This window comes from Pimephales promelas, chromosome 5 (assembly GCF_988280905.1).
Source record: "Pimephales promelas chromosome 5, fPimPro1.hap1.1, whole genome shotgun sequence".
In the NCBI taxonomy this organism is placed as follows: domain Eukaryota; kingdom Metazoa; phylum Chordata; class Actinopteri; order Cypriniformes; family Leuciscidae; genus Pimephales; species Pimephales promelas.
Window position 1 is genome coordinate 5,048,102 of NC_142773.1, and position 22,795 is coordinate 5,070,896.

At 48.3% G+C, this 22,795-nt stretch overlaps 27 non-coding genes across 27 annotated transcripts; 6 read left to right on the plus strand and 21 right to left on the minus strand.

Annotated features, from left to right (window-relative positions):
• Positions 1–824: 824 nt before the first annotated feature.
• On the plus strand, positions 825–965 carry LOC148980759 (U4 spliceosomal RNA). Its single transcript, XR_016168719.1, has one exon. It is a non-coding gene; the product is annotated as a U4 spliceosomal RNA (small nuclear RNA).
• A 1,013-nt stretch (positions 966–1,978) lies between these two features.
• Positions 1,979–2,060, minus strand: trnas-gcu (transfer RNA serine (anticodon GCU)). The gene has a single exon. It is a non-coding gene; the product is annotated as a tRNA-Ser (tRNA).
• Positions 2,061–2,206: 146 nt separating this feature from the next.
• trnas-gcu (transfer RNA serine (anticodon GCU)) lies at positions 2,207–2,288 on the minus strand. Its single transcript has one exon. It is a non-coding gene; the product is annotated as a tRNA-Ser (tRNA).
• Positions 2,289–2,818: 530 nt separating this feature from the next.
• Positions 2,819–2,900, minus strand: trnas-gcu (transfer RNA serine (anticodon GCU)). The gene has a single exon. It is a non-coding gene; the product is annotated as a tRNA-Ser (tRNA).
• A 146-nt stretch (positions 2,901–3,046) lies between these two features.
• trnas-gcu (transfer RNA serine (anticodon GCU)) lies at positions 3,047–3,128 on the minus strand. Its single transcript has one exon. It is a non-coding gene; the product is annotated as a tRNA-Ser (tRNA).
• Positions 3,129–3,274: 146 nt separating this feature from the next.
• Positions 3,275–3,356, minus strand: trnas-gcu (transfer RNA serine (anticodon GCU)). The gene has a single exon. It is a non-coding gene; the product is annotated as a tRNA-Ser (tRNA).
• Positions 3,357–3,502: 146 nt separating this feature from the next.
• On the minus strand, positions 3,503–3,584 carry trnas-gcu (transfer RNA serine (anticodon GCU)). Its single transcript has one exon. It is a non-coding gene; the product is annotated as a tRNA-Ser (tRNA).
• Positions 3,585–3,886: 302 nt separating this feature from the next.
• On the minus strand, positions 3,887–3,968 carry trnas-gcu (transfer RNA serine (anticodon GCU)). Its single transcript has one exon. It is a non-coding gene; the product is annotated as a tRNA-Ser (tRNA).
• Positions 3,969–4,498: 530 nt separating this feature from the next.
• trnas-gcu (transfer RNA serine (anticodon GCU)) lies at positions 4,499–4,580 on the minus strand. Its single transcript has one exon. It is a non-coding gene; the product is annotated as a tRNA-Ser (tRNA).
• Positions 4,581–4,954: 374 nt separating this feature from the next.
• Positions 4,955–5,036, minus strand: trnas-gcu (transfer RNA serine (anticodon GCU)). The gene has a single exon. It is a non-coding gene; the product is annotated as a tRNA-Ser (tRNA).
• Positions 5,037–6,621: 1,585 nt separating this feature from the next.
• LOC148980769 (U4 spliceosomal RNA) lies at positions 6,622–6,762 on the plus strand. The gene has a single exon (XR_016168667.1). It is a non-coding gene; the product is annotated as a U4 spliceosomal RNA (small nuclear RNA).
• Positions 6,763–7,163: 401 nt separating this feature from the next.
• On the minus strand, positions 7,164–7,245 carry trnas-gcu (transfer RNA serine (anticodon GCU)). Its single transcript has one exon. It is a non-coding gene; the product is annotated as a tRNA-Ser (tRNA).
• Positions 7,246–8,278: 1,033 nt separating this feature from the next.
• On the plus strand, positions 8,279–8,419 carry LOC148980771 (U4 spliceosomal RNA). The gene has a single exon (XR_016168721.1). It is a non-coding gene; the product is annotated as a U4 spliceosomal RNA (small nuclear RNA).
• A 1,013-nt stretch (positions 8,420–9,432) lies between these two features.
• trnas-gcu (transfer RNA serine (anticodon GCU)) lies at positions 9,433–9,514 on the minus strand. Its single transcript has one exon. It is a non-coding gene; the product is annotated as a tRNA-Ser (tRNA).
• A 146-nt stretch (positions 9,515–9,660) lies between these two features.
• Positions 9,661–9,742, minus strand: trnas-gcu (transfer RNA serine (anticodon GCU)). The gene has a single exon. It is a non-coding gene; the product is annotated as a tRNA-Ser (tRNA).
• A 146-nt stretch (positions 9,743–9,888) lies between these two features.
• On the minus strand, positions 9,889–9,970 carry trnas-gcu (transfer RNA serine (anticodon GCU)). Its single transcript has one exon. It is a non-coding gene; the product is annotated as a tRNA-Ser (tRNA).
• Positions 9,971–11,555: 1,585 nt separating this feature from the next.
• Positions 11,556–11,696, plus strand: LOC148980775 (U4 spliceosomal RNA). The gene has a single exon (XR_016168668.1). It is a non-coding gene; the product is annotated as a U4 spliceosomal RNA (small nuclear RNA).
• A 401-nt stretch (positions 11,697–12,097) lies between these two features.
• trnas-gcu (transfer RNA serine (anticodon GCU)) lies at positions 12,098–12,179 on the minus strand. The gene has a single exon. It is a non-coding gene; the product is annotated as a tRNA-Ser (tRNA).
• Positions 12,180–13,088: 909 nt separating this feature from the next.
• On the minus strand, positions 13,089–13,170 carry trnas-gcu (transfer RNA serine (anticodon GCU)). The gene has a single exon. It is a non-coding gene; the product is annotated as a tRNA-Ser (tRNA).
• A 758-nt stretch (positions 13,171–13,928) lies between these two features.
• trnas-gcu (transfer RNA serine (anticodon GCU)) lies at positions 13,929–14,010 on the minus strand. Its single transcript has one exon. It is a non-coding gene; the product is annotated as a tRNA-Ser (tRNA).
• A 2,205-nt stretch (positions 14,011–16,215) lies between these two features.
• trnas-gcu (transfer RNA serine (anticodon GCU)) lies at positions 16,216–16,297 on the minus strand. The gene has a single exon. It is a non-coding gene; the product is annotated as a tRNA-Ser (tRNA).
• A 146-nt stretch (positions 16,298–16,443) lies between these two features.
• trnas-gcu (transfer RNA serine (anticodon GCU)) lies at positions 16,444–16,525 on the minus strand. Its single transcript has one exon. It is a non-coding gene; the product is annotated as a tRNA-Ser (tRNA).
• A 1,036-nt stretch (positions 16,526–17,561) lies between these two features.
• Positions 17,562–17,702, plus strand: LOC148980781 (U4 spliceosomal RNA). Its single transcript, XR_016168708.1, has one exon. It is a non-coding gene; the product is annotated as a U4 spliceosomal RNA (small nuclear RNA).
• A 1,013-nt stretch (positions 17,703–18,715) lies between these two features.
• Positions 18,716–18,797, minus strand: trnas-gcu (transfer RNA serine (anticodon GCU)). The gene has a single exon. It is a non-coding gene; the product is annotated as a tRNA-Ser (tRNA).
• An 807-nt stretch (positions 18,798–19,604) lies between these two features.
• On the minus strand, positions 19,605–19,686 carry trnas-gcu (transfer RNA serine (anticodon GCU)). Its single transcript has one exon. It is a non-coding gene; the product is annotated as a tRNA-Ser (tRNA).
• A 1,264-nt stretch (positions 19,687–20,950) lies between these two features.
• LOC148980784 (U4 spliceosomal RNA) lies at positions 20,951–21,091 on the plus strand. The gene has a single exon (XR_016168709.1). It is a non-coding gene; the product is annotated as a U4 spliceosomal RNA (small nuclear RNA).
• A 1,013-nt stretch (positions 21,092–22,104) lies between these two features.
• trnas-gcu (transfer RNA serine (anticodon GCU)) lies at positions 22,105–22,186 on the minus strand. The gene has a single exon. It is a non-coding gene; the product is annotated as a tRNA-Ser (tRNA).
• Between the last annotated feature and the right edge of the window lie 609 nt (positions 22,187–22,795).

Genomic DNA, 22,795 nt, shown 5'->3' on the forward strand with positions numbered 1-22,795 from the left:
ATTAAGGATGATGTCGCTAAATTTGGCAGGTAGGGTACATTGAACGGCTTTGCCAGGCGCACTTGGCTCTCTGAAAACACTAAAGACATCAAACGACAAGGATGGTATTCAAACCCACGTGTGCACAACACAACATAATAGCAGTCCATCACCTAACCACTCAGCCACCTCGCCACAACCTTTTGGATGTTGGAAGTAGTAATTTGGTGCTTTTCAACCCCATCTCATTAACATGATGGAGATACAGTTCACCATATTGTGTTGGAAATGGTTTGGCTGATGAGAGAGGTAACCCTTCGACTGACCTGCAAGGAGCATTGGGTTCTATGGGTTAGGAGACTCACAACTGTTTTGATAGAGGGAGATCTGCTTATGTTTCATTTGTGTGCTGCTTCTGATTTGTTGGAAAGAACCTAGAGAGAACGCCTGGGTCGAGAAAAAGGCAGCATAGCTTGCATTGGACCTCTCTCAGAATATGTTTGCAGTGTGCACTCTTCATTATCCTACCCAACCTCGTAGGGAGCTCGTGGAATCGATCCCGAACTCAAACATATTCTTGGACATTGAGCTTTATAACTCCGCCCCTTTGCTACCAGGATCCACAATTCTCTCCCCCCAAAATTAGAAAGCAGCGCATTTTTTGTTCTTTGAGTGAAGAGATAACAATGATAAAACCTTTTTGTGCACATACCTCACCTGTTTCGTAGACACACCATGCAGCCGTCAGTGCCCAAAAGCTTATTACATGGCAGTTTAAAGCTTGATACCACCCTGTCGTTCCATGTCCAGATAAAAGCACAGAAAACGCTGCTCCTTTTGCCGGCATTCTTTCGCAGAGGCAATATCGTAGTCTATGAGGTTTATCCGAGACGTGATCTTTGCTGGTTGAAAACTTTACCCAATACCCTGCTGGGATGACTTGAAATATAGTCAGCCTTGGCAATTTTTGACGGTCTCTTAGGAGGCTTTGAGACTTGTTGAAAGAACAGAATTGTGCTTTCGCTCCTTGAAAGTGCTGCATTCACTGTGACGGCGAAGACATGAGCTTGAAGACGGTTGGTGTAGTCAGTATTTGGACCTCCCTTAGAATGTGTTTTTGTTTTTATAAAGGTCATATCCATGCAACAGGGGCCTTCTTGTTTTGATCCTGTCCTCGACAATGTTTTCAGAAATGAACAGGTGCTTTTTCTGCAGCTACAATTAAAATGAAATTCAGCTAAAGCTTGCCTTGAGGGGCACCCCTGCAGTTGACCTGTTCGCTAGGCTCTCTGTTTCTGCAGCTATTTTAAGGATGACGTCGTTGAAGTTGGCAGCAAGGTCCTTTGCCAGGCGCACTTGTCTCTCTCGAAACACTAAACACATCAAACACCAAGGATGGGATTCAAACCCACTCGTGCAGAGCACAATGGATTAGCAGTCCATCGCCTTAACCACTCGGCCACCTCGTCACTCTCCTGCATGTGTTGCCCGAAGCTGGGCTGTGGTGTGTTTCTGCCGCTATATTAAGGATGACTTTGCTAAACATGGCAGGCCGGGTACATTGAACGGCTTTGCCAGGCACACTTGGCTCTCTGAAAACACTAAAGACATCAAACGACGAGGATGGGATTCGAACCCACGCATGCAGAGCACAATGGATTAGCAGTCCATCGCCTTAACCACTCGGCCACCTCGTCACTCGACCAACCCTGTTTTCCCGAAGCTGGGCAGTGGTGTGTTTCGGCAGCTATTTTAAGGATGATGTTGTTAAAGTTGGCAGCAAGGTTCTTTGAATGGCTTTGCCAGGCGCACTTTGCACTCTCGACACATTCAGCTAAAGCTCGCCTTGAAGGGCACCTGTGCGGTTGACGTGTTCACTACATTTTCTCTCTGTTTCTGCAGCTATATTAAGGATGATGTCGCTAAATTTGGCAGGTAGGGTACATTGAACGGCTTTGCCAGGCGCACTTGTCTCTCTCGAAACACTAAACACATCAAACGACGAGGATGGGATTCGAACCCACGCGTGCAGAGCACAATGGATTAGCAGTCCATCGCCTTAACCACTCGGCCACCTCGTCACTCTCCAGCATGTGTTGCCCGAAGCTGGGCTGTGGTGTGTTTCTGCCGCTATATTAAGGATGACTTTGCTAAACATGGCAGGCCGGGTACATTGAACGGCTTTGCCAGGCACACTTGGCTCTCTGAAAACGCTAAAGACATCAAACGACGAGGATGGGATTCGAACCCACGCGTGCAGAGCACAATGGATTAGCAGTCCATCGCCTTAACCACTCGGCCACCTCGTCACTCGACCAGACCTGTTTTCCCGAAGCTGGGCAGTGGTGTGTTTCGGCAGCTATTTTAAGGATGATGTTGTTAAAGTTGGCAGCAAGGTTCTTTGAATGGCTTTGCCAGGCGCACTTTGCTCTCTCGACACATTCAGCTAAAGCTCGCCTTGAGGGGCACCTGTGCGGTTGACGTGTTCACTACATTTTCTCTCTGTTTCTGCAGCTATATTAAGGATGATGTCGCTAAATTTGGCAGATAGGGTACATTGAACGGCTTTGCCAGGCGCACTTGGCTCTCTCGAAACACTAAACACATCAAACGACGAGGATGGGATTCGAACCCACGCGTGCAGAGCACAATGGATTAGCAGTACATCGCCTTAACCACTCGGCCACCTCGTCACTCTCCTGCACGTGTTGCCCGAAGCTGGGCTGTGGTGTGTTTCTGCCGCTATATTAAGGATGACTTTGCTAAACATGGCAGGCCGGGTACATTGAACGGCTTTGCCAGGCACACTTGGCTCTCTGAAAACGCTAAAGACATCAAACGACGAGGATGGGATTCGAACCCACGCGTGCAGAGCACAATGGATTAGCAGTCCATCGCCTTAACCACTCGGCCACCTCGTCACTCTCCAGCATGCGTTGCCCGAAGCTGGGCTGTGGTGTGTTTCTGCCGCTATATTAAGGATGATGTCGCTAAATTTGGCAGGTAGGGTACATTGAACGGCTTTGCCAGGCACACTTGTCTCTCTCGAAACACTAAACACATCAAACGACGAGGATGGGATTCGAACCCACGCGTGCAGAGCACAATGGATTAGCAGTCCATCGCCTTAACCACTCGGCCACCTCGTCACTCTCCAGCATGTGTTGCCCGAAGCTGGGCTGTGGTGTGTTTCTGCCGCTATATTAAGGAGGATGTCGCTAAATTTGGCAGGTAGGGTACATTGAACGGCTTTGCCAGGCGCACTTGTCTCTCTCGAAACACTAAACACATCAAACGACGAGGATGGGATTCGAACCCACGCGTGCAGAGCACAATGGATTAGCAGTCCATCGCCTTAACCACTCGGCCACCTCGTCACTCTCCTGCATGTGTTGCCCGAAGCTGGGCTGTGGTGTGTTTCTGCCGCTATATTAAGGATGACTTTGCTAAATATGGCAGGCCGGGTACATTGAACGGCTTTGCCAGGCACACTTGGCTCTCTGAAAACGCTAAAGACATCAAACGACGAGGATGGGATTCGAACCCACGCGTGCAGAGCACAATGGATTAGCAGTCCATCGCCTTAACCACTCGGCCACCTCGTCACTCGACCAAACCTGTTTTCCCGAAGCTGGGCAGTGGTGTGTTTCGGCAGCTATTTTAAGGATGATGTTGTTAAAGTTGGCAGCAAGGTTCTTTGAATGGCTTTGCCAGGCGCACTTTGCTCTCTCGACACATTCAGCTAAAGCTCGCCTTGAGGGGCACCTGTGCGGTTGACGTGTTCACTACATTTTCTCTCTGTTTCTGCAGCTATATTAAGGATGATGTCGCTAAATTTGGCAGGTAGGGTACATTGAACGGCTTTGCCAGGCGCACTCGTCTCTCTCGAAACACTAAACACATCAAACGACGAGGATGGGATTCGAACCCACGCGTGCAGAGCACAATGGATTAGCAGTCCATCGCCTTAACCACTCGGCCACCTCGTCACTCTCCAGCATGTGTTGCCCGAAGCTGGGCTGTGGTGTGTTTCTGCCGCTATATTAAGGATGACTTTGCTAAACATGGCAGGCCGGGTACATTGAACGGCTTTGCCAGGCACACTTGGCTCTCTGAAAACGCTAAAGACATCAAACAACGAGGATGGGATTCGAACCCACGCGTGCAGAGCACAATGGATTAGCAGTCCATCGCCTTAACCACTCGGCCACCTCGTCACTCGACCAGACCTGTTTTCCCGAAGCTGGGCAGTGGTGTGTTTCGGCAGCTATTTTAAGGATGATGTTGTTAAAGTTGGCAGCAAGGTTCTTTGAATGGCTTTGCCAGGCGCACTTTGCTCTCTCGACACATTCAGCTAAAGCTCGCCTTGAGGGGCACCTGTGCGGTTGACGTGTTCACTACATTTTCTCTCTGTTTCTGCAGCTATATTAAGGATGATGTCGCTAAATTTGGCAGATAGGGTACATTGAACGGCTTTGCCAGGCGCACTTGGCTCTCTCGAAACACTAAACACATCAAACGACGAGGATGGGATTCGAACCCACGCGTGCAGAGCACAATGGATTAGCAGTCCATCGCCTTAACCACTCGGCCACCTCGTCACTCTCCAGCATGTGTTGCCCGAAGCTGGGCTGTGGTGTGTTTCTGCCGCTATATTAAGGATGACTTTGCTAAACATGGCAGGCCGGGTACATTGAACGGCTTTGCCAGGCACACTTGGCTCTCTGAAAACGCTAAAGACATCAAACGACGAGGATGGGATTCGAACCCACGCGTGCAGAGCACAATGGATTAGCAGTACATCGCCTTAACCACTCGGCCACCTCGTCACTCCCCTGCATGTGTTGCCCGAAGCTGGGCTGTGGTTTGTTTCTGCCGCTATATTAAGGATGACTTTGCTAAACATGGCAGGCCGGGTACATTGAACGGCTTTGCCAGGCACACTTGGCTCTCTGAAAACGCTAAAGACATCAAACGACGAGGATGGGATTCGAACCCACGCGTGCAGAGCACAATGGATTAGCAGTCCATCGCCTTAACCACTCGGCCACCTCGTCACTTGACCAAACCTGTTTTCCCGAAGCTGGGCAGTGGTGTGTTTCGGCAGCTATTTTAAGGATGATGTTGTTAAAGTTGGCAGCAAGGTTCTTTGAATGGCTTTGCCAGGCGCACTTTGCTCTCTTGACACATTCAGCTAAAGCTCGCCTTGAGGGGCACCTGTGCGGTTGATGTGTTCACTACATTTTCTCTCTGTTTTTGCAGCTATATTAAGGATGATGTCGCTAAATTTGGCAGGTAGGGTACATTGAACGGCTTTGCCAGGCGCACTTGTCTCTCTCGAAACACTAAACACATCAAACGACAAGGATGGGATTCAAACCCACTCGTGCAGAGCACAATGGATTAGCAGTCCATCGCCTTAACCACTCGGCCACCTCGTCACTCTCCAGCATGTGTTGCCCGAAGCTGGGCTGTGGTGTGTTTCTGCCGCTATATTAAGGATGACTTTGCTAAACATGGCAGGCCGGGTACATTGAACGGCTTTGCCAGGCACACTTGGCTCTCTGAAAACGCTAAAGACATCAAACGACGAGGATGGGATTCAAACCCACGCGTGCAGAGCACAATGGATTAGCAGTCCATCGCCTTAACCACTCGGCCACCTCGTCACTCGACCAGACCTGTTTTCCCGAAGCTGGGCAGTGGTGTGTTTCGGCAGCTATTTTAAGGATGATGTTGTTAAAGTTGGCAGCAAGGTTCTTTGAATGGATTTGCGGTTGACGTGTTCACTACATTTTCTCTCTGTTTTTGCAGCTATATTAAGGATGATGTCGCTAAATTTGGCAGGTAGGGTACATTGAACGGCTTTGCCAGGCGCACTTGGCTCTCTGAAAACACTAAAGACATCAAACGACAAGGATGGTATTCAAACCCACGTGTGCACAACACAACATAATAGCAGTCCATCACCTAACCACTCAGCCACCTCGCCACAACCTTTTGGATGTTGGAAGTAGTAATTTGGTGCTTTTCAACCCCATCTCATTAACATGATGGAGATACAGTTCACCATATTGTGTTGGAAATGGTTTGGCTGATGAGAGAGGTAACCCTTCGACTGACCTGCAAGGAGCATTGGGTTCTATGGGTTAGGAGACTCACAACTGTTTTGATAGAGGGAGATCTGCTTATGTTTCATTTGTGTGCTGCTTCTGATTTGTTGGAAAGAACCTAGAGAGAACGCCTGGGTCGAGAAAAAGGCAGCATAGCTTGCATTGGACCTCTCTCAGAATATGTTTGCAGTGTGCACTCTTCATTATCCTACCCAACCTCGTAGGGAGCTCGTGGAATCGATCCCGAACTCAAACATATTCTTGGACATTGAGCTTTATAACTCCGCCCCTTTGCTACCAGGATCCACAATTCTCTCCCCCCAAAATTAGAAAGCAGCGCATTTTTTGTTCTTTGAGTGAAGAGATAACAATGATAAAACCTTTTTGTGCACATACCTCACCTGTTTCGTAGACACACCATGCAGCCGTCAGTGCCCAAAAGCTTATTACATGGCAGTTTAAAGCTTGATACCACCCTGTCGTTCCATGTCCAGATAAAAGCACGGAAGACGCTGCTCCTTTTGCCGGCATTCTTTCGCAGAGGCAATATCGTAGTCTATGAGGTTTATCCGAGACGTGATCTTTGCTGGTTGAAAACTTTACCCAATACCCCGCTGGGATGACTTGAAATATAGTCAGCCTTGGCAATTTTTGACGGTCTCTTAGGAGGCTTTAAGACTTGTTGAAAGAACAGAATTGTGCTTTCGCTCCTTGAAAGTGCTGCATTCACTGTGACGGCGAAGACATGAGCTTGAAGACGGTTGGTGTAGTCAGTATTTGGACCTCCCTTAGAATGTGTTTTTGTTTTTATAAAGGTCATATCCATGCAACAGGGGCCTTCTTGTTTTGATCCTGTCCTCGACAATGTTTTCAGAAATGAACAGGTGCTTTTTCTGCAGCTACAATTAAAATGAAATTCAGCTAAAGCTTGCCTTGAGGGGCACCCCTGCAGTTGACCTGTTCGCTAGGCTCTCTGTTTCTGCAGCTATTTTAAGGATGACGTCGTTAAAGTTGGCAGCAAGGTCCTTTGCCAGGCGCACTTGTCTCTCTCGAAACGCTAAAGACATCAAACGACGAGGATGGGATTCGAACCCACGCGTGCAGAGCACAATGGATTAGCAGTCCATCGCCTTAACCACTCGGCCACCTCGTCACTCGACCAAACCTGTTTTCCCGAAGCTGGGCAGTGGTGTGTTTCGGCAGCTATTTTAAGGATGATGTTGTTAAAGTTGGCAGCAAGGTTCTTTGAATGGCTTTGCCAGGCGCACTTTGCTCTCTCGACACATTCAGCTAAAGCTCGCATTGAGGGGCACCTGTGCGGTTGACGTGTTCACTACATTTTCTCTCTGTTTCTGCAGCTATATTAAGGATGATGTCGCTAAATTTGGCAGGTAGGGTACATTGAACGGCTTTGCCAGGCGCACTTGGCTCTCTGAAAACACTAAAGACATCAAACGACGAGGATGGTATTCAAACCCACGTGTGCACAACACAACATAATAGCAGTCCATCACCTAACCACTCAGCCACCTCGCCACAACTTTTTGGATGTTGGAAGTAGTAATTTGGTGCTTTTCAACCCCATCTCATTAACATGATGGAGATACAGTTCACCATATTGTGTTGGAAATGGTTTGGCTGATGAGAGAGGTAACCCTTCGACTGACCTGCAAGGAGCATTGGGTTCTATGGGTTAGGAGACTCACAACTGTTTTGATAGAGGGAGATCTGCTTATGTTTCATTTGTGTGCTGCTTCTGATTTGTTGGAAAGAACCTAGAGAGAACGCCTGGGTCGAGAAAAAGGCAGCATAGCTTGCATTGGACCTCTCTCAGAATATGTTTGCAGTGTGCACTCTTCATTATCCTACCCAACCTCGTAGGGAGCTCGTGGAATCGATCCCGAACTCAAACATATTCTTGGACATTGAGCTTTATAACTCCGCCCCTTTGCTACCAGGATCCACAATTCTCTCCCCCCAAAATTAGAAAGCAGCGCATTTTTTGTTCTTTGAGTGAAGAGATAACAATGATAAAACCTTTTTGTGCACATACCTCACCTGTTTCGTAGACACAACATGCAGCCGTCAGTGCCCAAAAGCTTATTACATGGCAGTTTAAAGCTTGATACCACCCTGTCGTTCCATGTCCAGATAAAAGCACAGAAAACGCTGCTCCTTTTGCCGGCATTCTTTCGCAGAGGCAATATCGTAGTCTATGAGGTTTATCCGAGACGTGATCTTTGCTGGTTGAAAACTTTACCCAATACCCTGCTGGGATGACTTGAAATATAGTCAGCCTTGGCAATTTTTGACGGTCTCTTAGGAGGCTTTGAGACTTGTTGAAAGAACAGAATTGTGCTTTCGCTCCTTGAAAGTGCTGCATTCACTGTGACGGCGAAGACATGAGCTTGAAGACGGTTGGTGTAGTCAGTATTTGGACCTCCCTTAGAATGTGTTTTTGTTTTTATAAAGGTCATATCCATGCAACAGGGGCCTTCTTGTTTTGATCCTGTCCTCGACAATGTTTTCAGAAATGAACAGGTGCTTTTTCTGCAGCTACAATTAAAATGAAATTCAGCTAAAGCTTGCCTTGAGGGGCACCCCTGCAGTTGACCTGTTCGCTAGGCTCTCTGTTTCTGCAGCTATTTTAAGGATGACGTCGTTGAAGTTGGCAGCAAGGTCCTTTGCCAGGCGCACTTGTCTCTCTCGAAACACTAAACACATCAAACACCAAGGATGGGATTCAAACCCACTCGTGCAGAGCACAATGGATTAGCAGTCCATCGCCTTAACCACTCGGCCACCTCGTCACTCTCCTGCATGTGTTGCCCGAAGCTGGGCTGTGGTGTGTTTCTGCCGCTATATTAAGGATGACTTTGCTAAACATGGCAGGCCGGGTACATTGAACGGCTTTGCCAGGCACACTTGGCTCTCTGAAAACACTAAAGACATCAAACGACGAGGATGGGATTCGAACCCACGCATGCAGAGCACAATGGATTAGCAGTCCATCGCCTTAACCACTCGGCCACCTCGTCACTCGACCAACCCTGTTTTCCCGAAGCTGGGCAGTGGTGTGTTTCGGCAGCTATTTTAAGGATGATGTTGTTAAAGTTGGCAGCAAGGTTCTTTGAATGGCTTTGCCAGGCGCACTTTGCACTCTCGACACATTCAGCTAAAGCTCGCCTTGAAGGGCACCTGTGCGGTTGACGTGTTCACTACATTTTCTCTCTGTTTCTGCAGCTATATTAAGGATGATGTCGCTAAATTTGGCAGGTAGGGTACATTGAACGGCTTTGCCAGGCGCACTTGTCTCTCTCGAAACACTAAACACATCAAACGACGAGGATGGGATTCGAACCCACGCGTGCAGAGCACAATGGATTAGCAGTCCATCGCCTTAACCACTCGGCCACCTCGTCACTCTCCAGCGTGCGTTGCCCGAAGCTGGGCTGTGGTGTGTTTCTGCCGCTATATTAAGGATGATGTCGCTAAATTTGGCAGGTAGGGTACATTGAACGGCTTTGCCAGGCACACTTGGCTCTCTGAAAACGCTAAAGACATCAAACGACGAGGATGGGATTCGAACCCACGCGTGCAGAGCACAATGGATTAGCAGTCCATCGCCTTAACCACTCGGCCACCTCGTCACTCTCCAGCATGTGTTGCCCGAAGCTGGGCTGTGGTGTGTTTCTGCCGCTATATTAAGGATGATGTCGCTAAATTTGGCAGGTAGGGTACATTGAACGGCTTTGCCAGGCACACTTGGCTCTCTGAAAACGCTAAAGACATCAAACGACGAGGATGGGATTCGAACCCACGCGTGCAGAGCACAATGGATTAGCAGTCCATCGCCTTAACCACTCGGCCACCTCGTCACTCGACCAAACCTGTTTTCCCGAAGCTGGGCAGTGGTGTGTTTCGGCAGCTATTTTAAGGATGATGTTGTTAAAGTTGGCAGCAAGGTTCTTTGAATGGCTTTGCCAGGCGCACTTTGCTCTCTTGACACATTCAGCTAAAGCTCGCCTTGAGGGGCACCTGTGCGGTTGACGTGTTCACTACATTTTCTCTCTGTTTTTGCAGCTATATTAAGGATGATGTCGCTAAATTTGGCAGGTAGGGTACATTGAACGGCTTTGCCAGGCGCACTTGTCTCTCTCGAAACACTAAACACATCAAACGACAAGGATGGGATTCAAACCCACTCGTGCAGAGCACAATGGATTAGCAGTCCATCGCCTTAACCACTCGGCCACCTCGTCACTCTCCAGCATGTGTTGCCCGAAGCTGGGCTGTGGTGTGTTTCTGCCGCTATATTAAGGATGACTTTGCTAAACATGGCAGGCCGGGTACATTGAACGGCTTTGCCAGGCACACTTGGCTCTCTGAAAACACTAAAGACATCAAACGACAAGGATGGGATTCGAACCCACGCATGCAGAGCACAATGGATTAGCAGTCCATCGCCTTAACCACTCGGCCACCTCGTCACTCGACCAACCCTGTTTTCCCGAAGCTGGGCAGTGGTGTGTTTCGGCAGCTATTTTAAGGATGATGTTGTTAAAGTTGGCAGCAAGGTTCTTTGAATGGATTTGCGGTTGACGTGTTCACTACATTTTCTCTCTGTTTTTGCAGCTATATTAAGGATGATGTCGCTAAATTTGGCAGGTAGGGTACATTGAATGGCTTTGCCAGGCGCACTTGGCTCTCTGAAAACACTAAAGACATCAAACGACAAGGATGGTATTCAAACCCACGTGTGCACAACACAACATAATAGCAGTCCATCACCTAACCACTCAGCCACCTCGCCACAACCTTTTGGATGTTGGAAGTAGTAATTTGGTGCTTTTCAACCCCATCTCATTAACATGATGGAGATACAGTTCACCATATTGTGTTGGAAATGGTTTGGCTGATGAGAGAGGTAACCCTTCGACTGACCTGCAAGGAGCATTGGGTTCTATGGGTTAGGAGACTCACAACTGTTTTGATAGAGGGAGATCTGCTTATGTTTCATTTGTGTGCTGCTTCTGATTTGTTGGAAAGAACCTAGAGAGAACGCCTGGGTCGAGAAAAAGGCAGCATAGCTTGCATTGGACCTCTCTCAGAATATGTTTGCAGTGTGCACTCTTCATTATCCTACCCAACCTCGTAGGGAGCTCGTGGAATCGATCCCGAACTCAAACATATTCTTGGACATTGAGCTTTTTAACTCCGCCCCTTTGCTACCAGGATCCACAATTCTCTCCCCCCAAAATTAGAAAGCAGCGCATTTTTTGTTCTTTGAGTGAAGAGATAACAATGATAAAACCTTTTTGTGCACATACCTCACCTGTTTCGTAGACACACCATGCAGCCGTCAGTGCCCAAAAGCTTATTACATGGCAGTTTAAAGCTTGATACCACCCTGTCGTTCCATGTCCAGATAAAAGCACGGAAGACGCTGCTCCTTTTGCCGGCATTCTTTCGCAGAGGCAATATCGTAGTCTATGAGGTTTATCCGAGACGTGATCTTTGCTGGTTGAAAACTTTACCCAATACCCCGCTGGGATGACTTGAAATATAGTCAGCCTTGGCAATTTTTGACGGTCTCTTAGGAGGCTTTAAGACTTGTTGAAAGAACAGAATTGTGCTTTCGCTCCTTGAAAGTGCTGCATTCACTGTGACGGCGAAGACATGAGCTTGAAGACGGTTGGTGTAGTCAGTATTTGGACCTCCCTTAGAATGTGTTTTTGTTTTTATAAAGGTCATATCCATGCAACAGGGGCCTTCTTGTTTTGATCCTGTCCTCGACAATGTTTTCAGAAATGAACAGGTGCTTTTTCTGCAGCTACAATTAAAATGAAATTCAGCTAAAGCTTGCCTTGAGGGGCACCCCTGCAGTTGACCTGTTCGCTAGGCTCTCTGTTTCTGCAGCTATTTTAAGGATGACGTCGTTAAAGTTGGCAGCAAGGTCCTTTGCCAGGCGCACTTGTCTCTCTCGAAACGCTAAAGACATCAAACGACGAGGATGGGATTCGAACCCACGCGTGCAGAGCACAATGGATTAGCAGTCCATCGCCTTAACCACTCGGCCACCTCGTCACTCGACCAAACCTGTTTTCCCGAAGCTGGGCAGTGGTGTGTTTCGGCAGCTATTTTAAGGATGATGTATTTAAAGTTGGCAGCAAGGTTCTTTGAATGGCTTTGCCAGGCGCACTTTGCTCTCTCGACACATTCAGCTAAAGCTCGCCTTGAGGGGCACCTGTGCGGTTGACGTGTTCACCACATTTTCTCTCTGTTTCTGCAGCTATATTAAGGATGATGTCGCTAAATTTGGCAGGTAGGGTACATTGAACGGCTTTGCCAGGCGCACTTGTCTCTCTCGAAACACTAAACACATCAAACGACGAGGATGGGATTCGAACCCACGCGTGCAGAGCACAATGGATTAGCAGTCCATCGCCTTAACCACTCGGCCACCTCCTCACTCGCCTGCATGTGTTGCCCGAAGCTGGGCTGTGGTGTGTTTCTGCCGCTATATTAAGGATGACTTTGCTAAACATGGCAGGCCGGGTACATTGAACGGCTTTGCCAGGCACACTTGGCTCTCTGAAAACACTAAAGACATCAAACAACGAGGATTCGAACCCACGCATGCAGAGCACAATGGATTAGCAGTCCATCGCCTTAACCACTCGGCCACCTCGTCACTCGACCAAACCTGTTTTCCCGAAGCTGGGCAGTGGTGTGTTTCGGCAGCTATTTTAAGGATGATGTTGTTAAAGTTGGCAGCAAGGTTCTTTGAATGGCTTTGCCAGGCGCACTTTGCTCTCTCGACACATTCAGCTAAAGCTCGCCTTGAGGGGCACCTGTGCGGTTGACGTGTTCACTACATTTTCTCTCTGTTTCTGCAGCTATATTAAGAATGATGTCGCTAAATTTGGCAGGTAGGGTACATTGAACGGCTTTGCCAGGCGCACTTGTCTCTCTCGAAACACTAAACACATCAAACGACGAGGATGGGATTCGAACCCACGCGTGCAGAGCACAATGGATTAGCAGTCCATCGCCTTAACCACTCGGCCACCTCGTCACTCTCCAGCATGTGTTGCCCGAAGCTGGGCTGTGGTGTGTTTCTGCCGCTATATTAAGGATGACTTTGCTAAACATGGCAGGCCGGGTACATTGAACGGCTTTGCCAGGCACACTTCGCTCTTTGAAAACGCTAAAGACATCAAACGGCGAGGATGGGATTCGAACCCACGCGTGCAGAGCACAATGGATTAGCAGTCCATCGCCTTAACCACTCGGCCACCTCGACACTCTCCTGCATGTGTTGCCCGAAGCTGGGCTGTGGTGTGTTTCTGCCGCTATATTAAGGATGACTTTGCTAAACATGGCAGGCCGGGTACATTGAATGGCTTTGCCAGGCACACTTGGCTCTCTGAAAACGCTAAAGACATCAAACAACGAGGATGGGATTCGAACCCACGCATGCAGAGCACAATGGATTAGCAGTCCATCGCCTTAACCACTCGGCCACCTCGTCACTCGACCAAACCTGTTTTCCCGAAGCTGGGCAGTGGTGTGTTTCGGCAGCTATTTTAAGGATGATGTTGTTAAAGTTGGCAGCAAGGTTCTTTGAATGGCTTTGCCAGGCGCACTTTGCTCTCTCGACACATTCAGCTAAAGCTCGCCTTGAGGGGCACCTGTGCGGTTGACGTGTTCACTACATTTTCTCTCTGTTTCTGCAGCTATATTAAGGATGATGTCGCTAAATTTGGCAGGTAGGGTACATTGAACGGCTTTGCCAGGCGCACTTGTCTCTCTCGAAACACTAAACACATCAAACGACGAGGATGGGATTCGAACCCACGCGTGCAGAGCACAATGGATTAGCAGTCCATCGCCTTAACCACTCGGCCACCTCGTCACTCGCCTGCATGTGTTGCCCGAAGCTGGGCTGTGGTGTGTTTCTGCCGCTATATTAAGGATGACTTTGCTAAACATGGCAGGCCGGGTACATTGAACGGCTTTGCCAGGCACACTTGGCTCTCTGAAAACGCTAAAGACATCAAACGACGAGGATGGGATTCGAACCCACGCGTGCAGAGCACAATGGATTAGCAGTCCATCGCCTTAACCACTCGGCCACCTCCTCACTCGCCTGCATGTGTTGCCCGAAGCTAGGCTGTGGTGTGTTTCTGCCGCTATATTAAGGATGACTTTGCTAAACATGGCAGGCCGGGTACATTGAACGGCTTTGCCAGGCACACTTGGCTCTCTGAAAACACTAAAGACATCAAACAACGAGGATTCGAACCCACGCATGCAGAGCACAATGGATTAGCAGTCCATCGCCTTAACCACTCGGCCACCTCGTCACTCGACCAAACCTGTTTTCCCGAAGCTGGGCAGTGGTGTGTTTCGGCAGCTATTTTAAGGATGATGTTGTTAAAGTTGGCAGCAAGGTTCTTTGAATGGCTTTGCCAGGCGCACTTTGCTCTCTCGACACATTCAGCTAAAGCTCGCCTTGAGGGGCACCTGTGCGGTTGACGTGTTCACTACATTTTCTCTCTGTTTCTGCAGCTATATTAAGGATGATGTCGCTAAATTTGGCAGGTAGGGTACATTGAACGGCTTTGCCAGGCGCACTTGTCTCTCTCGAAACACTAAACACATCAAACGACGAGGATGGGATTCGAACCCACGCGTGCAGAGCACAATGGATTAGCAGTCCATCGCCTTAACCACTCGGCCACCTCCTCACTCGCCTGCATGTGTTGCCCGAAGCTAGGCTGTGGTGTGTTTCTGCCGCTATATTAAGGATGACTTTGCTAAACATGGCAGGCCAGGTACATTGAACGGATTTGCCAGGCACACTTCGCTCTCTGAGAGAGCTAAAGACATCAAACGACGAGGATGGGATTCTAACCCACGCGTGCAGAGCACAATGGATTAGCAGTCCATCGCCTTAACCACTCGGCCACCTCGTCACTCTCCAGCATGTGTTGCCCGAAGCTGGGCTGTGGTGTGTTTCTGCCGCTATATTAAGGATGACTTTGCTAAACATGGCAGGCCGGGTACATTGAACGGCTTTGCCAGGCACACTTCGCTCTTTGAAAACGCTAAAGACATCAAACGGCGAGGATGGGATTCGAACCCACGCGTGCAGAGCACAATGGATTAGCAGTCCATCGCCTTAACCACTCGGCCACCTCGTCACTCTACTGCATGTGTTGCCCGAAGCTGGGCTGTGGTGTGTTTCTGCCGCTATATTAAGGATGACTTTGCTAAACATGGCAGGCCGGGTACATTGAATGGCTTTGCCAGGCACACTTGGCTCTCTGAAAACGCTAAAGACATCAAACGACGAGGATGGGATTCGAACCCACGCATGCAGAGCACAATGGATTAGCAGTCCATCGCCTTAACCACTCGGCCACCTCGTCACTCGACCAAACCTGTTTTCCCGAAGCTGGGCAGTGGTGTGTTTCGGCAGCTATTTTAAGGATGATGTTGTTAAAGTTGGCAGCAAGGTTCTTTGAATGGCTTTGCCAGGCGCACTTTGTTCTCTCGACACATTCAGCTAAAGCTCGCCTTGAGGGGCACCTGTGCGGTTGACGTGTTCACTACATTTTCTCTCTGTTTCTGCAGCTATATTAAGGATGATGTCGCTAAATTTGGCAGGTAGGGTACATTGAACGGCTTTGCCAGGCGCACTTGGCTCTCTGAAAACACTAAAGACATCAAACGACGAGGATGGGATTCGAACCCACGCATGCAGAGCACAATGGATTAGCAGTCCATCGCCTTAACCACTCGGCCACCTCGTCACTCGACCAAGCCTGTTTTCCCGAAGCTGGGCAGTGGTGTGTTTCGGCAGCTATTTTAAGGATGATGCTGTTAAAGTTGGCAGCAAGGTTCTTTGAATGGCTTTGCCAGGCGCACTTTGCTCTCTCGACACATTCAGCTAAAGCTCGCCTTGAGGGGCACCTGTGCGGTTGACGTGTTCACCACATTTTCTCTCTGTTTCTGCAGCTATATTAAGGATGATGTCGCTAAATTTGGCAGGTAGGGTACATTGAACGGCTTTGCCAGGCGCACTTGTCTCTCTCGAAACACTAAACACATCAAACGACGAGGATGGGATTCGAACCCACGCGTGCAGAGCACAATGGATTAGCAGTCCATCGCCTTAACCACTCGGCCACCTCGTCACTCGCCTGCATGTGTTGCCCGAAGCTGGGCTGTGGTGTGTTTCTGCCGCTATATTAAGGATGACTTTGCTAAACATGGCAGGCCGGGTACATTGAACGGATTTGCCAGGCACACTTCGCTCTCTGAAAACGCTAAAGACATCAAACGACGAGGATGGGATTCGAACCCACGCGTGCAGAGCACAATGGATTAGCAGTCCATCGCCTTAACCACTCGGCCACCTCGTCACTCGACCAGACCTGTTTTCCCGAAGCTGGGCAGTGGTGTGTTTCGGCAGCTATTTTAAGGATGATGTTGTTAAAGTTGGCAGCAAGGTTCTTTGAATGGCTTTGCCAGGCTCACTTTGCTCTCTCGACACATTCAGCTAAAGCTCGCCTTGAGGGGCACCTGTGCGGTTGACGTGTTCACTACATTTTCTCTCTGTTTCTGCAGCTATATTAAGGATGATGTCGCTAAATTTGGCAGGTAGGGTACATTGAACGGCTTTGCCAGGCGCACTTGGCTCTCTGAAAACACTAAAGACATCAAACGACGAGGATGGTATTCAAACCCACGTGTGCACAACACAACATAATAGCAGTCCATCACCTAACCACTCGGCCACCTCGCCACAACCTTTTGGATGTTGGAAGTAGTAATTTGGTGCTTTTCAACCCCTCTCATTAACATGATGGAGATACAGTTCACCATATTGTGTTGGAAATGGTTTGGCTGATGAAAGAGGTAACCCTTCAACTGACCTGCAAGGAGCATTGGATTCTATGGGTTAGGAGACTCACAACTGTTTTGATAGAGGGAGATCTGCTTATGTTTCATTTGTGTGATGCTTCTGATTTGTTGGAAAGAACCTAGAGAGAACGCCTGGGTCGAGAAAAAGGCAGCATAGCTTGCATTGGACCTCTCTCAGAATATGTTTGCAGTGTCCTTGCACTCTTCATTATCCTACCCAACCTCGTAGGGAGCTCGTGGAATCGATCCCGAACTCAAACATATTCTTGGACATTGAGCTTTATAACTCCGCCCCTTTGCTACCAGGATCCACAATTCTCTCCCCCCAAAATAAGAAAGCAGCGCATTTTTTGTTCTTTGAGTGAAGAGATAACAATGATAAAACCTTTTTGTGCACATACCTCACCTGTTTCGTAGACACACCATGCAGCCGTCAGTGCCCAAAAGCTTATTACATGGCAGTTTAAAGCTTGATACCACCCTGTCGTTCCATGTCCAGATAAAAGCACGGAAGACGCTGCTCCTTTTGCCGGCATTCTTTCGCAGAGGCAGTATCGTAGTCTATGAGGTTTATCCGAGACGTGATCTTTGCTGGTTGAAAACTTTACCCAATACCCCGCTGGGATGACTTGAAATATAGTCAGCCTTGGCAATTTTTGACGGTCTCTTAGGAGGCTTTGAGACTTGTTGAAAGAACAGAATTGTGCTTTCGCTCCTTGAAAGTGCTGCATTCACTGTGACGGCGAAGACATGAGCTTGAAGACGGTTGGTGTAGTCAGTATTTGGACCTCCCTTAGAATGTGTTTTTGTATTTCTAAAGGTCATATCCATGCAACAGGGGCCTTCTTGTTTTGATCCTGTCCTCGACAATGTTTTCAGAAATGAACAGGTGCTTTTTCTGCAGCTACAATTAAAATGAAATTCAGCTAAAGCTTGCCTTGAGGGGCACCCCTGCAGTTGACCTGTTCGCTAGGCTCTCTGTTTCTGCAGCTATTTTAAGGATGACGTCGTTAAAGTTGGCAGCAAGGTCCTTTGCCAGGCGCACTTGTCTCTCTCGAAACACTAAACACATCAAACGACAAGGATGGGATTCGAACCCACGCGTGCAGAGCACAATGGATTAGCAGTCCATCGCCTTAACCACTCGGCCACCTCGTCACTCGCCTGCATGTATTGCCCGAAGCTGGGCTGTGGTGTGTTTCTGCCGCTATATTAAGGATGACTTTGCTAAACATGGCAGGCCGGGTACATTGAACGGCTTTGCCAGGCACACTTGGCTCTCTGAAAACACTAAAGACATCAAACCACGAGGATGGGATTGGAACCCACGCATGCAGAGCACAATGGATTAGCAGTCCATCGCCTTAACCACTCGGCCACCTCGTCACTCGACCAAGCCTGTTTTCCCGAAGCTGGGCAGTGGTGTGTTTCGGCAGCTATTTTAAGGATGATGTTGTTAAAGTTGGCAGCAAGGTTCTTTGAATGGCTTTGCCAGGCGCACTTTGCTCTCTCGACACATTCAGCTAAAGCTCGCCTTGAGGGGCACCTGTGCGGTTGACGTGTTCACTACATTTTCTCTCTGTTTCTGCAGCTATATTAAGGATGATGTCGCTAAATTTGGCAGGTAGGGTACATTGAACGGCTTTGCCAGGCGCACTTGTCTCTCTCGAAACACTAAACACATCAAACGACGAGGATGGGATTCGAACCCACGCGTGCAGAGCACAATGGATTAGCAGTCCATCGCCTTAACCACTCGGCCACCTCGTCACTCTCCTGCATGTGTTGCCCGAAGCTGGGCTGTGGTGTGTTTCTGCCGCTATATTAAGGATGACTTTGCTAAACATGGCAGGCCGGGTACATTGCATGGCTTTGCCAGGCACACTTGGCTCTCTGAAAACGCTAAAGACATCAAACGACGAGGATGTTTGCAGTGTCCTTGCACTCTTCATTATCCTACCCAACCTCGTAGGGAGCTCGTGGAATCGATCCCGAACTCAAACATATTCTTGGACATTGAGCTTTATAACTCCGCCCCTTTGCTACCAGGATCCACAATTCTCTCCCCCCAAAATTAGAAAGCAGCGCATTTTTTGTTCTTTGAGTGAAGAGATAACAATGATAAAACCTTTTTGTGCACATACCTCACCTGTTTCTCTTAGGAGGCTTTGAGACTTGTTGAAAGAACAGAATTGTGCTTTCGCTCCTTGAAAGTGCTGCATTCACTGTGACGGCAAAGACATGAGCTTGAAGACGGTTGGTGTAGTCAGTATTTGGACCTCCCTTAGAATGTATTTTTGTTTTTATAAAGATCATATCCATGCAACAGGGGCCTTCTTGTTTTGATCCTGTCCTCGACAATGTTTTCAGAAATGAACAGGTGCTTTTTCTGCAGCTACAATTAAAATGAAATTCAGCTAAAGCTTGCCTTGAGGGGCACCCCTGCAGTTGACCTGTTCGCTAGGCTCTCTGTTTCTGCAGCTATTTTAAGGATGACGTCGTTAAAGTTGGCAGCAAGGTTCTTTGAATGGCTTTGCCAGGCACACTTTGCTCTCTCGAAACACTAAACACATCAAACGACGAGGATGGGATTCGAACCCACGCGTGCAGAGCACAATGGATTAGCAGTCCATCGCCTTAACCACTCGGCCACCTCGTCACTCTCCAGCATGTGTTGCCCGAAGCTGGGCTGTGGTGTGTTTCTGCCGCTATATTAAGGATGACTTTGCTAAACATGGCAGGCCGGGTACATTGAACGGCTTTGCCAGGCACACTTGGCTCTCTGAAAACGCTAAAGACATCAAACGACGAGGATGGGATTCGAACACACGCGTGCAGAGCACAATGGATTAGCAGTCCATCGCCTTAACCACTCGGCCACCTCGTCACTCGACCAGACCTGTTTTCCCGAACCTGGGCAGTGGTGTGTTTCGGCAGCTATTTTAAGGATGATGTTGTTAAAGTTGGCAGCAAGGTTCTTTGAATGGCTTTGCCAGGCGCACTTTGCTCTCTCGACACATTCAGCTAAAGCTCGCCTTGAGGGGCACCTGTGCGGTTGACGTGTTCACTACATTTTCTCTCTGTTTCTGCAGCTATATTAAGGATGATGTCGCTAAATTTGGCAGGTAGGGTACATTGAACGGCTTTGCCAGGCGCACTTGGCTCTCTGAAAACACTAAAGACATCAAACGACGAGGATGGTATTCAAACCCACGTGTGCACAACACAACATAATAGCAGTCCATCACCTAACCACTCGGCCACCTCGCCACAACCTTTTGGATGTTGGAAGTAGTAATTTGGTGCTTTTCAACCCCTCTCATTAACATGATGGAGATACTGTTCACCATATTGTGTTGGAAATGGTTTGGCTGATGAAAGAGGTAACCCTTCAACTGACCTGCAAGGAGCATTGGGTTCTATGGGTTAGGAGACTCACAACTGTTTTGATAGAGGGAGATCTGCTTATGTTTCATTTGTGTGATGCTTCTGATTTGTTGGAAAGAACCTAGAGAGAACGCCTGGGTCGAGAAAAAGGCAGCATAGCTTGCATTGGACCTCTCTCAGAATATGTTTGCAGTGTCCTTGCACTCTTCATTATCCTACCCAACCTCGTAGGGAGCTCGTGGAATCGATCCCGAACTCAAACATATTCTTGGACATTGAGCTTTATAACTCCGCCCCTTTGCTACCAGGATCCACAATTCTCTCCCCCCAAAATAAGAAAGCAGCGCATTTTTTGTTCTTTGAGTGAAGAGATAACAATGATAAAACCTTTTTGTGCACATACCTCACCTGTTTCGTAGACACACCATGCAGCCGTCAGTGCCCAAAAGCTTATTACATGGCAGTTTAAAGCTTGATACCACCCTGTCGTTCCATGTCCAGATAAAAGCACGGAAGACGCTGCTCCTTTTGCCGGCATTCTTTCGCAGAGGCAGTATCGTAGTCTATGAGGTTTATCCGAGACGTGATCTTTGCTGGTTGAAAACTTTACCCAATACCCCGCTGGGATGACTTGAAATATAGTCAGCCTTGGCAATTTTTGACGGTCTCTTAGGAGGCTTTGAGACTTGTTGAAAGAACAGAATTGTGCTTTCGCTCCTTGAAAGTGCTGCATTCACTGTGACGGCGAAGACATGAGCTTGAAGACGGTTGGTGTAGTCAGTATTTGGACCTCCCTTAGAATGTGTTTTTGTATTTATAAAGGTCATATCCATGCAACAGGGGCCTTCTTGTTTTGATCCTGTCCTCGACAATGTTTTCAGAAATGAGCAGGTGCTTTTTCTGCAGCTACAATTAAAATGAAATTCAGCTAAAGCTTGCCTTGAGGGGCACCCCTGCAGTTGACCTGTTCGCTAGGCTCTCTGTTTCTGCAGCTATTTTAAGGATGACGTCGTTAAAGTTGGCAGCAAGGTCCTTTGCCAGGCGCACTTGTCTCTCTCGAAACACTAAACACATCAAACGACAAGGATGGGATTCGAACCCACGCGTGCAGAGCACAATGGATTAGCAGTCCATCGCCTTAACCACTCGGCCACCTCGTCACTCGCCTGCATGTATTGCCCGAAGCTGGGCTGTGGTGTGTTTCTGCCGCTATATTAAGGATGACTTTGCTAAACATGGCAGGCCGGGTACATTGAACGGCTTTGCCAGGCACACTTGGCTCTCTGAAAACACTAAAGACATCAAACCACGAGGATGGGATTGGAACCCACGCATGCAGAGCACAATGGATTAGCAGTCCATCGCCTTAACCACTCGGCCACCTCGTCACTCGACCAAGCCTGTTTTCCCGAAGCTGGGCAGTGGTGTGTTTCGGCAGCTATTTTAAGGATGAGGTTGTTAAAGTTGGCAGCAAGGTTCTTTGAATGGCTTTGCCAGGCGCACTTTGCTCTCTCGACACATTCAGCTAAAGCTCGCCTTGAGGGGCACCTGTGCGGTTGACGTGTTCACTACATTTTCTCTCTGTTTCTGCAGCTATATTAAGGATGATGTCGCTAAATTTGGCAGGTAGGGTACATTGAACGGCTTTGCCAGGCGCACTTGTCTCTCTCGAAACACTAAACACATCAAACGACGAGGATGGGATTCGAACCCACGCGTGCAGAGCACAATGGATTAGCAGTCCATCGCCTTAACCACTCGGCCACCTCGTCACTCTCCTGCATGTGTTGCCCGAAGCTGGGCTGTGGTGTGTTTCTGCCGCTATATTAAGGATGACTTTGCTAAACATGGCAGGCCGGGTACATTGCATGGCTTTGCCAGGCACACTTGGCTCTCTGAAAACGCTAAAGACATCAAACGACGAGGATGTTTGCAGTGTCCTTGCACTCTTCATTATCCTACCCAACCTCGTAGGGAGCTCGTGGAATCGATCCCGAACTCAAACATATTCTTGGACATTGAGCTTTATAACTCCGCCCCTTTGCTACAAGGATCCACAATTCTCTCCCCCCAAAATTAGAAAGCAGCGCATTTTTTGTTCTTTGAGTGAAGAGATAACAATGATAAAACCTTTTTGTGCACATACCTCACCTGTTTCTCTTAGGAGGCTTTGAGACTTGTTGAAAGAACAGAATTGTGCTTTCGCTCCTTGAAAGTGCTGCATTCACTGTGACGGCAAAGACATGAGCTTGAAGACGGTTGGTGTAGTCAGTATTTGGACCTCCCTTAGAATGTATTTTTGTTTTTATAAAGATCATATCCATGCAACAGGGGCCTTCTTGTTTTGATCCTGTCCTCGACAATGTTTTCAGAAATGAACA